Raw genomic sequence first — 10,542 nt, 5'->3', positions numbered from 1 at the left:
CCTCTACTTACATGCCACATTCTTGGGAATACTTTCTCTTTCACTTCTTTAAAAAAATGTTTATTCAGCACCTTCTACGTGCCAGGCTTGTTCTCACTATTGGGGATACAACATGACCATGACAGACAAGAATCCCTGCCCTCATAAAGATGATATTCTAGTGTGAAAGAAAGATAATAAACAATCAGATAAATAATATTTTCAGGCAGTGGTGATAAAGGAATCTGATCAAAAACAAGATTCATTTTATTGCCAGAAGAAATAAAGGGTTAGAAAAAAAATGATTTATATTTTTTTATTTGTTTAAGCAAAAATTAAGATTCACCAGTATATGGAAGGCATTTTTTTGATATATGTCAAACATGTGACACAGAATACACATACATGTATTTGCCTAGAGTAATATACCAATTTGCATTAAAATTTAGTTCTAGAATGTTGTTTTCTGTTGGTGTAGTTTTGAGAAGGTGAGTCTGGTGCGTTCCACGACTCAACAGGTAAAATCCAATACGATGGCATTGCTTCTGTGTATACACACACGAACACACGATACCTGGAAACCAGCTTGCAGAGCCCGTCACAGGTGGCAGACTCACATGTGTACATACGCAAAGATATTATTAACATCACACACACACACACACACACACACACACACACACAGAGTGATGAACACAGAAACCAGGGTCAGGGTGTGAGCACTCCCCCCCACAAAAGCTGGTGCTCCCACCGGAGGTATGATTGCTGAGAGAGATGAGTTCCTCTTCTCTTAAGATGTCATCATTCAGATGATAAGCAGCAGCTGGGGTGGCAAGTGGAGGCCCTAAATCCCCCCCCCCAACAGTTACCCAGCAACCTGATCCCTGGCAAAGGCTGAGGTTAAATTAAAATAAAGAGAGATCAAGGTACATTGTAATTTTGTGGTCACTCTTTTCCCTGGCCTGCACGCAGCCCCCAAGCCCAGTGGCACATTCACAACCCACCCCATCACTGACAGAGCCCACCTCACCCACAACACGCACACACACAGTCCCCACACCTCATGTGATCCCCTCATGGATCCCCCCTGCACTCGCACCCACAAATCACACACTCCTACATCAGCCCATCTCGCACGGCACACAGAAACACAAGGCAGCCACCAGACCTCCCTCCCCCACCCACACATATCCAGTGCCCCTGCCCTGCTCTCTTTCTCCTCACCACTGCCTGCAAGAGGTGACTCACTGCTCTTACACCCAGAGCCAGCCATGCAGGGCAAAGTGGTACCCCCACCCTAGCCCCAAGCCAACATCCAAGTCTCCCCACTGTCCGCTGGCACCTGACCTTGCTGCCGCACTGCCCATAAATACCCAAAGAAAGGCCAAAGTCTTTGGGGACAAGGTCTCTCCTAAGTGGGGCGGGGCAAGTCATAGGATCTGAGGTGACATCAGAGTTCTTGGGACATCAAGAACACAGGGAGGGTTGAACCCTGGGCAGAGCACAGAGCTGACCACCCAGGTCCCTGTGTGCCTGGGACCCATGGGCACAGCTGGTCATGGCAACAATGTCCACGAATAGAGGATAGTGGGGGGGTCCACAGAGGAGAGATCCAGGGAAGTCCCCAGGGAAGGATCAGGAATGATCCTTCAACCCTCACTCCAAGCCTTGGCTCCAGGGGGCCTCTGGGAGTAATAATGCCTAGGAGATCATCAGGAAAGTCATATCAGAGAGCATCTGGAAGGAGACATGGCCAGGACCCTCTCCAAATGCCAAAGGGTCTTCTCTTCTCTCTGATCCCCTGGTTCCAAGGGAGAACCAGGCAGCCAACAAGCTAGAAGGAAAACAGGCACAGAATGGTCCAGGCCTTCCTGGGGGAGGAAACCAGCACTGAGATTCTATGATTCAGTGACCTGGCACAGGGGAACACAGGGGAGGAAGAAAAGGAAGAGTGGCTGCCTTCCTCCAGCCCCAGCCTCTCCTGACCTGCCACCCCAGGCACACAGCCCCTGTCCCAGCCCAGCCTCAGGATCCCTTTACTAACGGCTAAGAACCAGCGGTTTACCTCCCCTCGCAGGGCGGGGGGGTGGGGGCTGGGGAAGACCAAGAACCAACCATGAAGCAGATCGATAGAGAACAGGGCAAAACAGGCCAGGGAACTGCCAGGAGAAACTAAGGGCGGAGTAAGGAAAGACTGCCTGATTGACAAAAGACACTAAAATCCAATTAACAAATAGTGACTGAGTACCAGGTCTGCACTGGGCACTGGGCTAGGTGCTAGAGCCGCCAAGATGTAGGGAATGTGTTCTCTGACCTCAAAGAGCTGAGACTATAATAAAGTAATAATAATAACAGCCAGGACCTGTATCATCTTGGTGATATGTTAAGTCTTGTTTTATGAGTCATCTGATTCTCATAACCAGCCTTCTAAGCTAGAAACTGTTATGCCTCCTGTTTCAAAGATGGCAAAGAAACTGGGGCATAGAAGGGTTAAGCAACCTGCCCAAGACTGTACCACCAAGAAGAGGATCTGAACGAGGCATTCTGGCTCCAGAGTCTGTGCTCTCCTCCATCTTGTCTTCCCCCCATGGACAGCCATCTCACACCCATTCTCCACAGCACCGGAAGCCCCCCATCTCTCCCACCACGCTACCCCCAGCCCAAATCATGGGTCATTACAGATCATCTTCCTTTCACCAAACACACACATAGAGCACCTGCTATTTGCGGGTCCTGTGCTGGTATTGGTCATGTGTCCCTCAACCAGGCCAGGGCCTGACTCCTAGGGGGCTCTGTGTTTGGTGGGTGAGGCCAGCCAGGTGGTCCCACTGTCAATGCAGGGAGACAGCCCTAGACGTGACTCTGGAAACTCAGGTGAAGTAGCCAGCCCCAAGCATGGCAACATCAGGAAGAAGGGTCATTCGTGAAACTTAGAATCTTCTCTGCATCTGGACACCTGGCTGTCTCAGTAGAGCATGCGGCTCTTGATCTCGGGGTGAGTTCAAGTGTTGCACTGCATATGGAGATTGCTTTAAAAAACAAATTTTAAAGAATCCTTGGTGCATCAAAAGATTCTATCAACAGAGTAAAGAGGCCACCCCCCAAATGGGAGAAAATATTTACAAATCATATATCTGATACCCGATAAGAGATTAATACCTGGAATGTGTAGAGCACTCCCAAAACTCAACGAAGAAAATACCCAATTCAAAAACAGGCAAAGAACTTAAAGAGACGACATACAGATGGCCAATAAACACATGAAAAGACGCTCAACTCCACTCCTCATCAGAGAAATGCAAATCAAAAGTAGAATAAGAGACACCTGAGTGGCTCAGTGGGTTAAGTCTCTGCCTTCAGCCCAGGTCATGATCTCAGAGACCTGGGATCGAGCCCCACATCGGGCTCTCTGCTCAGCAGGGAGCCTGCTTCCCCCTCTCTCTCTGCCTGCCTCTCTGCCTACTTGTGATCTCTCTGTCAAATAAGTAAATAAAATCTTAAAAAAAAAAAAAAAAAAAAAAAAAAAAAACAACGTAGAATGAGGTATGCCCTTACACCCATCCAGATGGCCACCATCAAACAACCTGAGAATCACAAGTGCTGACTAGGATGTGGAGAAATTGACACTTGACGGGAACAGAAGATGGTGCAGTCTTTGTGGAAAACAGTTTGGTGCCTCCTCAAAATATGAAAAATGGACTTACCATATGATCCAGCAACTTCGTTTCTGGGCATATGACCCCCAAAGAATTGAAGGTAGGGTTTGAAAAAGGTATGCACAACCTGCGTTCATAGGGAGGACGTGGCAAACATTATTCACACTGGCTACAACGCGGAAGCAATCCAAGGGCCTCTCAGCTGATGAATGGATCAGCCTGAGGTGGTCTATACAAACTATGGAGTATCATTCACCCTTCAAAAGGGAGGAAACTCTACCATTACGCCACAACATGGACGAACCTTGAAGACGTTTTGCTAAGTCCAATAAGCCAGCCACATAACGATGGACACTCCACTGTGAGCTACCTAGAGTAGCCCAATTCACTGAGACAGGAAGTACACGGCGGCCGCCAGGGGCTGGGGTCAGCCGGGGAAAGGGAGTCCGGGAGTCCGTGCCTCATGGGTACAGAGCTGCAGCTGGAAAAGATGAAAAAGCTCTAGAGAAGGATGGTGGGATGCTTGCACAACAATAGGAATGTACTTAATGTCACCGAACTGTGCCCTTTAAAGTGGTTGAGGCAGTAAATTTTATGTTAAGTGCGCTTTACCACAATAAACAAAAATTAAGTAAAAGAATTAGAGGCAAAGTGTAACTCCAAAGCGAGCGAGCCTGAACAGAGAAAGTTCTTTGAGGGAGGGCTGGAGAAGCAGTGTAGTGGGAAGCCGTGTGAGGCCCAGGCTGAGGAGGGCTGGTCGCCCACCAGGGCTCTCTAGGCTTCGGTCACAGAACTTCCTCGCTCCAGGGCTCAGTGTCTTCGTCTATCTAGTGGGATTAATAAAACTTTCTCTGCCAAAACCCTAAAAAATTGTGTGTGCAAAGGGCTTGAGGAAGGATAAGCTGCCAGCCTGTGGTCTTTGAGCCAAATGATAATAGTTAAAAGCCACAGGCAGGAATCTGGGGGAAATCATTAGATTTCAATGCCTGCAAAAAGACAAAAGTCATGAATTGCTCTGTGAACCATGAGTAGGAATGGAGAGTGAACTTGAGTAAAGCCTTCACAGAAAGAGGGACACTCCTGTCCATGGCAGTCTCTCCTGTGAGGTCATCTTGTCCATCCCTCTGCCTCTTCTGGGCCTGTGCTACTGGACAAGCCCCCTCAAGGCCCCCAGGCCCTCCCGTAGGGAACCCCCAGATGCCACAGCCACTTGCAGCCACAGAGCCCAAGGCAGTAACAGACAATGCAACATGGCCAAGCTTGAGGCCACGAGATTGCTGCTGTTTCCCACCCTGGCTCGCACACACTGACATCTGGGACTAGTGTGACCCCATCCTGCTCTTCCTGCGGATTTGTCCTTTTGTGACCGGAGTAGCGCACTTAGCAAAATGTCCTCCAGTTTGATCTACGTTGTGGTGTCTGGTAGAATTTCCTTCCTTTGGAGGGCTGAATAGTCCTCCATTGTATGCACAGACCAAATTTTGCTTATTCCTTCATCCATTCCCAGGCTGGCTAGGGCAAATCATGAAAGCCTTCTGGAGCCTTGACTGAGCCAGTGTGCTGGAGAAACAGCCGGGCCGCAGCCCATCACCCTCTGTGGTAAAAAACACAAACCTTTGATACAACCCAGACCAGGGGTTGAGTCCTGCTCTGCCCCTGCCATGTGTGTGATCTCAGGCAGTTACATAAGCTCTCCAGGCTCCCTTCTCCACTCTGGGAAACGTGGGGGTGAGATCCGTACCCTCTCGCAGGGCTGTTGATAGGATCACAGATGTCTCTCTCTCTCTCTCTCTCTCTCTCTCTATATATATATATATATATATATATATCCTCAGGGCCCAACAAAGGGTGGCCCTTGTTATCAATACTATTACTTACTATTCTGCTTCCCGAGGCTGGAAGGGTGGGACTGAGAGGGAGAATGGAAGGGCTGGGCAGTTCACGGGTGATGCTGGCAAATCTTCCAAGTGTGGGGGACATGCATATGTCTAGTGGTTGAGGATGAGGGACCCCAGGGACCTGCCTAGCCAAGGCCTGACCTCCTGAGGGCCCAAGACCTGCTCTCCCCTCTCATTTGGCTGGAAGACACCCCCCCCACCCCTACTGTGGGAATTCTAAGCCTCGAAAGTTTTTTTGTCTCCCAAACCGCTCTCCTGTCAGAGCTGGGGGTTGAGGGGAGCAGCGCCCTGGACTTTACCCTCCCTTTCAGGCTCACAAGTTCCCTGGGCTGTCTGCCCTTAAAGACACACATGGGCCAAGTCCAGCCAAGAGGGGAGGCAACCCCAAGAGGTATGTTCAAAGGGCCACGATCCTCCTCTTCATGTGTCAGCCCAGCACCGCCCCAGGCCACCCCTCTGTCTTCACCTCCCACCCATCCTCGTACACACTGTCCTCCGGGGCTGTTGGTGATCCAACAGGTAACCATTAACCCCGAGTGAAGGTGCTGGCCCTTTAAGGCTACCCTGGGAAGAAATGACAAAATCACCCCACTGGACTTTGTGCCCTGAGGCTGTGGGGGGGGTGGACAGGAATAAGGCCTGGGAGCTACAAGTAGCCGGCTCAGGCCAGCTGGCAGCCAACAAGTCCCTTTCCTTCTCCCTTCCTCTGATAGGTTAGCCCTGCTCGTGAGAAATGGGACCTCTGCTGTGCACACAAGTGTCCAGGAGGCACACTCTCGCTGAAGAACATCCTCTCTGCCCCAGCTGCTTCTTCATACCCTTCTCTTTCCAACAGGTATCTCAGCCTGGGCCATCTTTTCAATGCCTATCTGCCACTGGGCGAGGAGGAGACCCTGGTAAGAACCACTTTCTCTGTGCCCCACCTCCAGACCAGCCTGGTGAAGGCACTGGCCTCGTGAAGGAAAAGGGACAAAGGGTGACTCTGGGAGGGACCTCAGGGGGGAATCAGAACACTTGCATTCTGTCCCCTTTGGGTTCTGGCCACATCGCCCCATCCGGACCAGACCTCGGGTTCTAGGTCACTGCGGGACCTCAGGAGTATCTCTGCCCATCTCCGAGCCATCATGTTTGGCAGTAGGCGACGGGCCCTCTCATTGCAGGCTGCTGGCTGTGGCTCCTGATGGGGCAGGGCTTGCTGGGGAACAGCCTACATTCTCCCCTTCTCCAAGAACCAGGCCCCAGGCTGGTCACTGGCATATCTTGGACTAACAGAGATGAGCAAGGGCTCTCTTAAACACCTTGACCACATGAATGGTTGTGTAAGAATGCTTTAAGGGCCTCAGGGGCCACCTCCTCAGGGAAGTTTTCTCTGACTGCCCCAACATTTGGCTCCAATGCTGAAGACTGTTCTGGTAAATATCTCACCTCCTGAGGTAAGGAACTATATCACCTCCAACTCTGAGAACCAGAATGAGCACAGCGCCTGGCACATTGAAGGCTCTGGCCGAAGGTCTTTTTAGTGAAAAATGCATGAACATCAATAGTTTTAAAATATCAGCACTGCACACCAAAGGGGCCCCAGCTCTGAGGAAGGATGTGCTGGTTGGGCCAGGACAGGCCCAAGCTCTTAAACTACAAACTTGGGTGACCTTGAGAGATTATCTGACCTTCCTGGCCCTGCTTTGGCCCAGATCCCACAGGCCAGTTGGTTAGTAAGCATCACTTAGGAGTCTACTGTGTGCAGGACACAGGGTTGGGGTGGGGATCAGGGGGTGACACGAGAGAATAAGAAGACCCAGTCTCTGCATTCACAGAGCCTACCTGTGGTTGAAGGCACCCACCTAAAAGAGCAACAGCGAGCAGAAGTCGGGACAAGATAGAGAGGCAGACCAAAGGCAGGAATGAGAAGATGATAAGAGCAGTGTGGAAGCAAGCCCGGCAGGTTTCCTGGAGGAGGTGAGTTCTGAACCGTAGACCCAGGACGTTAATCTCAATCCTCCATTCACCAGTCTATTGGACCAGATGTTGTCACCGGCCTGTGAGGACACAATGGTAAACAGACACTGTCCTCACAGATAAGTGAGGACAGCCTTATGAAGAAGCCAGCATCTTGACTCAGGTGACCACATAATCTGAGATGAGGCCTGATAGATACAGAAACCACGTGCAGAAACAGGAAGTGCATCTCGGAAGGTCAAATGAAGAAATCTTCCGGGAGAATCTGAGCTTCTAAGGAGGCAGGAGACAAAGTTAATGAGAAGGGCAGGAGGAACCTTATAAGGCAACAGGTACCTGACAGATAAACAAGGTTAATGAGGACCTGTTGTTTCTCCAGGTTCTTGGTGACCTCACCTTTGACCAACAATTTCCTGGCACTGGCTCAGGCTGCCAAGCGGGGTAGAGGGGGAGGAAGAGGAGTATAAACAGCAGGTGAGGCCAAAGGTGGTTCTGGAAGGCAAGGGGCACATTCCGAAAAGTCTCCCCAGCCTGAGGCCTGTGGCAGAGCCCAAAGTCCGATAGCGAACCCACACCTGCATTCCAGCCATCCAAAGGGACCATGAGTACCTGAGAACCCACCAGAAAGGATGGCCCCCGGTGCCTGGGAATTCCTCCCCTCCCCAGCTCCCCAAGTGCCCCCTTCTCCAGGAGGCCTTCTGGGTTCAGTGGAAGGAACTGAAGATTTCCATCTGGGCATGACCTCCTTCCCCGTCGGCCTCCTCCTCTTCTCCCTTCTCCTCACTCCCCCTGCCCAGAGTGCCAGTGGGAGAACCTAAGAGGTAGTTGCTGGCTCCAGGCCCACGCTGCCAGTCACAGTCTGTGTGATCTCGGGCAAGTCACCCAGCCTCCCCAAACCTTGGGTTTGTCATCTGGAAGACAGAGCTGCTGACAGGGAAGGCTTTCACAGGGTTTTTAGAAAGAATAAATGAGATAATGTACATGAAATAAAAGTAGACATTACTATTCTAAATGCTGGGTGTTATTCTGGTATCACGCAAACTTCTCATTTACTCAAGAGGAAACAGGTCCAGAAAAGACATGAAAAAAATTGGGGAATGGGGTACTCTCTCTCTCTCTTGCTTCCCCTTCCTCCTTCTATTACTCATCTTAGTCAGCCTGGCCTTCTAAATATGGGCTCCTAAGCTTTAGGGCGCACAGAACCCTTGGAGAACGCAAGAGCAGAGAACTTTCTGTCCCCCAGACACATTCATTGGCCTACCCCCCAAATCTGTGTGAGTGATTTCAGGCAGCTTATTCTTATTTGCCTCAGGCTGGAGGTGCTGTCTCTGTGACAGATGAGAAGGAGAGGCTGCCACAGTCTTCAGGTCATGCTTCCATAGTCACAGCTCCGGGAAAGTGAGAAATGACAAGGGGCAAAGCCCCAACTTCAGGGAGCAAACCTCAGCTAGAGGGTCCCCCAAAGCCCTGGGAAGGAAGTCCTATCTGAGACCCCACCCCTCCAAATAGCTCACCAGCCTCTTCCTACCCCCCCCCCCACATTCCCAATCCACAAAAACCCCTGAGCTAGTTCATTCCATTCTGATCCTTGAAAGTCAAAAAGTCAAACAGAATCTGAGAGGCTATCTGTGCAAACCTCTTTATCTTTCCAGATGAGGAATATAAACAACAAAAGATAGACGGACTTGCTTGAAGTCACCTGGATAATCAGTACAGGAGCCAGGCTGAACTAGCCAACGCCGTCCCCCAGTGTGCGCCAAGAACCTACTGTGTGCTCTGGGCCCTGCTGGTAGGGGTGGGGCCGCCAAGAATTGATGAGCTGCAACTTGATTGGCCAAGCAAGCCTAAAATCCTTGGAATGAGAGCACAAACAGGTTACCAAGCTCCTGATTGTGTAAGAGAGCTTGCAAAATCTCTTCAAGTTAGCAAAGGCAGAACTGGAACGTCGGTCCATCCATCCATCCATCCATTCGTTCATTTGTTCATTTATTCAACAAATATGTATCAAATCCCAAACGCTAGGCATGAGCACGCAGTGGTAAATCACCCAGACCAGGTGCCTGCTCTCCTGGAACTCTAGAGAGGGAGAAAGACAATAAACATGTAAACAAAATTAATTCAGCTAGTGAGGAATACTACGGAGAAAATAAAACATGATGTAATGGTTGGCGTGACTGATATCGTCGAGGGGAGGTGCTCAAGGGAGGCCTCTTGGAGGAGGTGATATTTGAGCTGACTCCTAAAAGATGAGGAGGAGGCATACAGACAAAGGTGTGGAGCTGGAATGTTCTAGAAGGAGGGAACAGCAAGTGCAAAGTCCCTAAGGCAAACATGAAACTGATATGTTCAAGGAACTGAGAGATCAGTGTGTATAGGGGGTGAGAGGGGCCTCCAGGAGGTGGAAGAGGTGGTCAGGAGGCAGGTAAGGAGGGCAGGATTTATGCGGCAAGTGCAGAGGGTTTAAGCAGAGAGGCAGTGTGATCCCACATATGGTGTCAAAGCTCAGCCTGGCTGCTGGGAGGGGCACAAATTGGAGGGACTGGAGGGGAACAAGGAAGCCACAGAACCCAGGAGAGACGGCAGGAAGAGTGGAGCAAGGGGTGGAAATATTTTTGAAGTAGAACAGGCCCCAGGATTGCTGATGGATTTGGATGTGGGGCTCAAGCAAAAGCAGAGATCAAATATGAAAGCCAGGCTGTGGGCCTGAGCGACCATGGGGGTGGCGGTCCCATTTCCAGGTACAGGAAAGTAACAGGTTCCAAGGGAAGCCAAGGGTTACCAGTTGTGTTTCAGGACAAAAGAGCCCAGTGTCCTTTGCTCACAACCTTTTCCATTAATGTCTAGCATAGAAGAGTGTCCACATGACAACAAAAGATAGAGCCTTTTCAAGAATTCAAAGGAGGTTGTAACAGAGGATGGGGAAGCAGAGGCCTGGCTCTGAAAATGGTCAAAATCTCCAGAACTGTATCCATCACAGTAGAATTTCAAAATTATTTTCCTTCTGGGTTTTCTACACAGTGCAGCAGGCAGCCGGGCCATGCGGCCGGGGACAG

General features: G+C 50.4%; 1 long non-coding RNA gene across 1 annotated transcript; it reads left to right on the top strand.

The window, feature by feature from the left end:
* The first annotated feature begins 6,161 nt into the window (after nt 1–6,161).
* LOC123389528 lies at nt 6,162–9,655 on the top strand. Its single transcript, XR_006604142.1, has 3 exons — nt 6,162–7,489; nt 7,869–7,963; nt 9,142–9,655. It is a non-coding gene; the product is annotated as an uncharacterized LOC123389528 (long non-coding RNA).
* The last annotated feature ends 887 nt before the right edge of the window (nt 9,656–10,542 follow it).

This window comes from Mustela putorius, unplaced genomic scaffold, assembly GCF_011764305.1.
Source record: "Mustela putorius furo isolate JIRA1106 unplaced genomic scaffold, ASM1176430v1.1 tig00003983_pilon_pilon_pilon, whole genome shotgun sequence".
Taxonomy (NCBI): Eukaryota; Metazoa; Chordata; class Mammalia; order Carnivora; family Mustelidae; genus Mustela; species Mustela putorius.
This window is presented reverse-complemented; position numbering and strand designations above follow the sequence as displayed.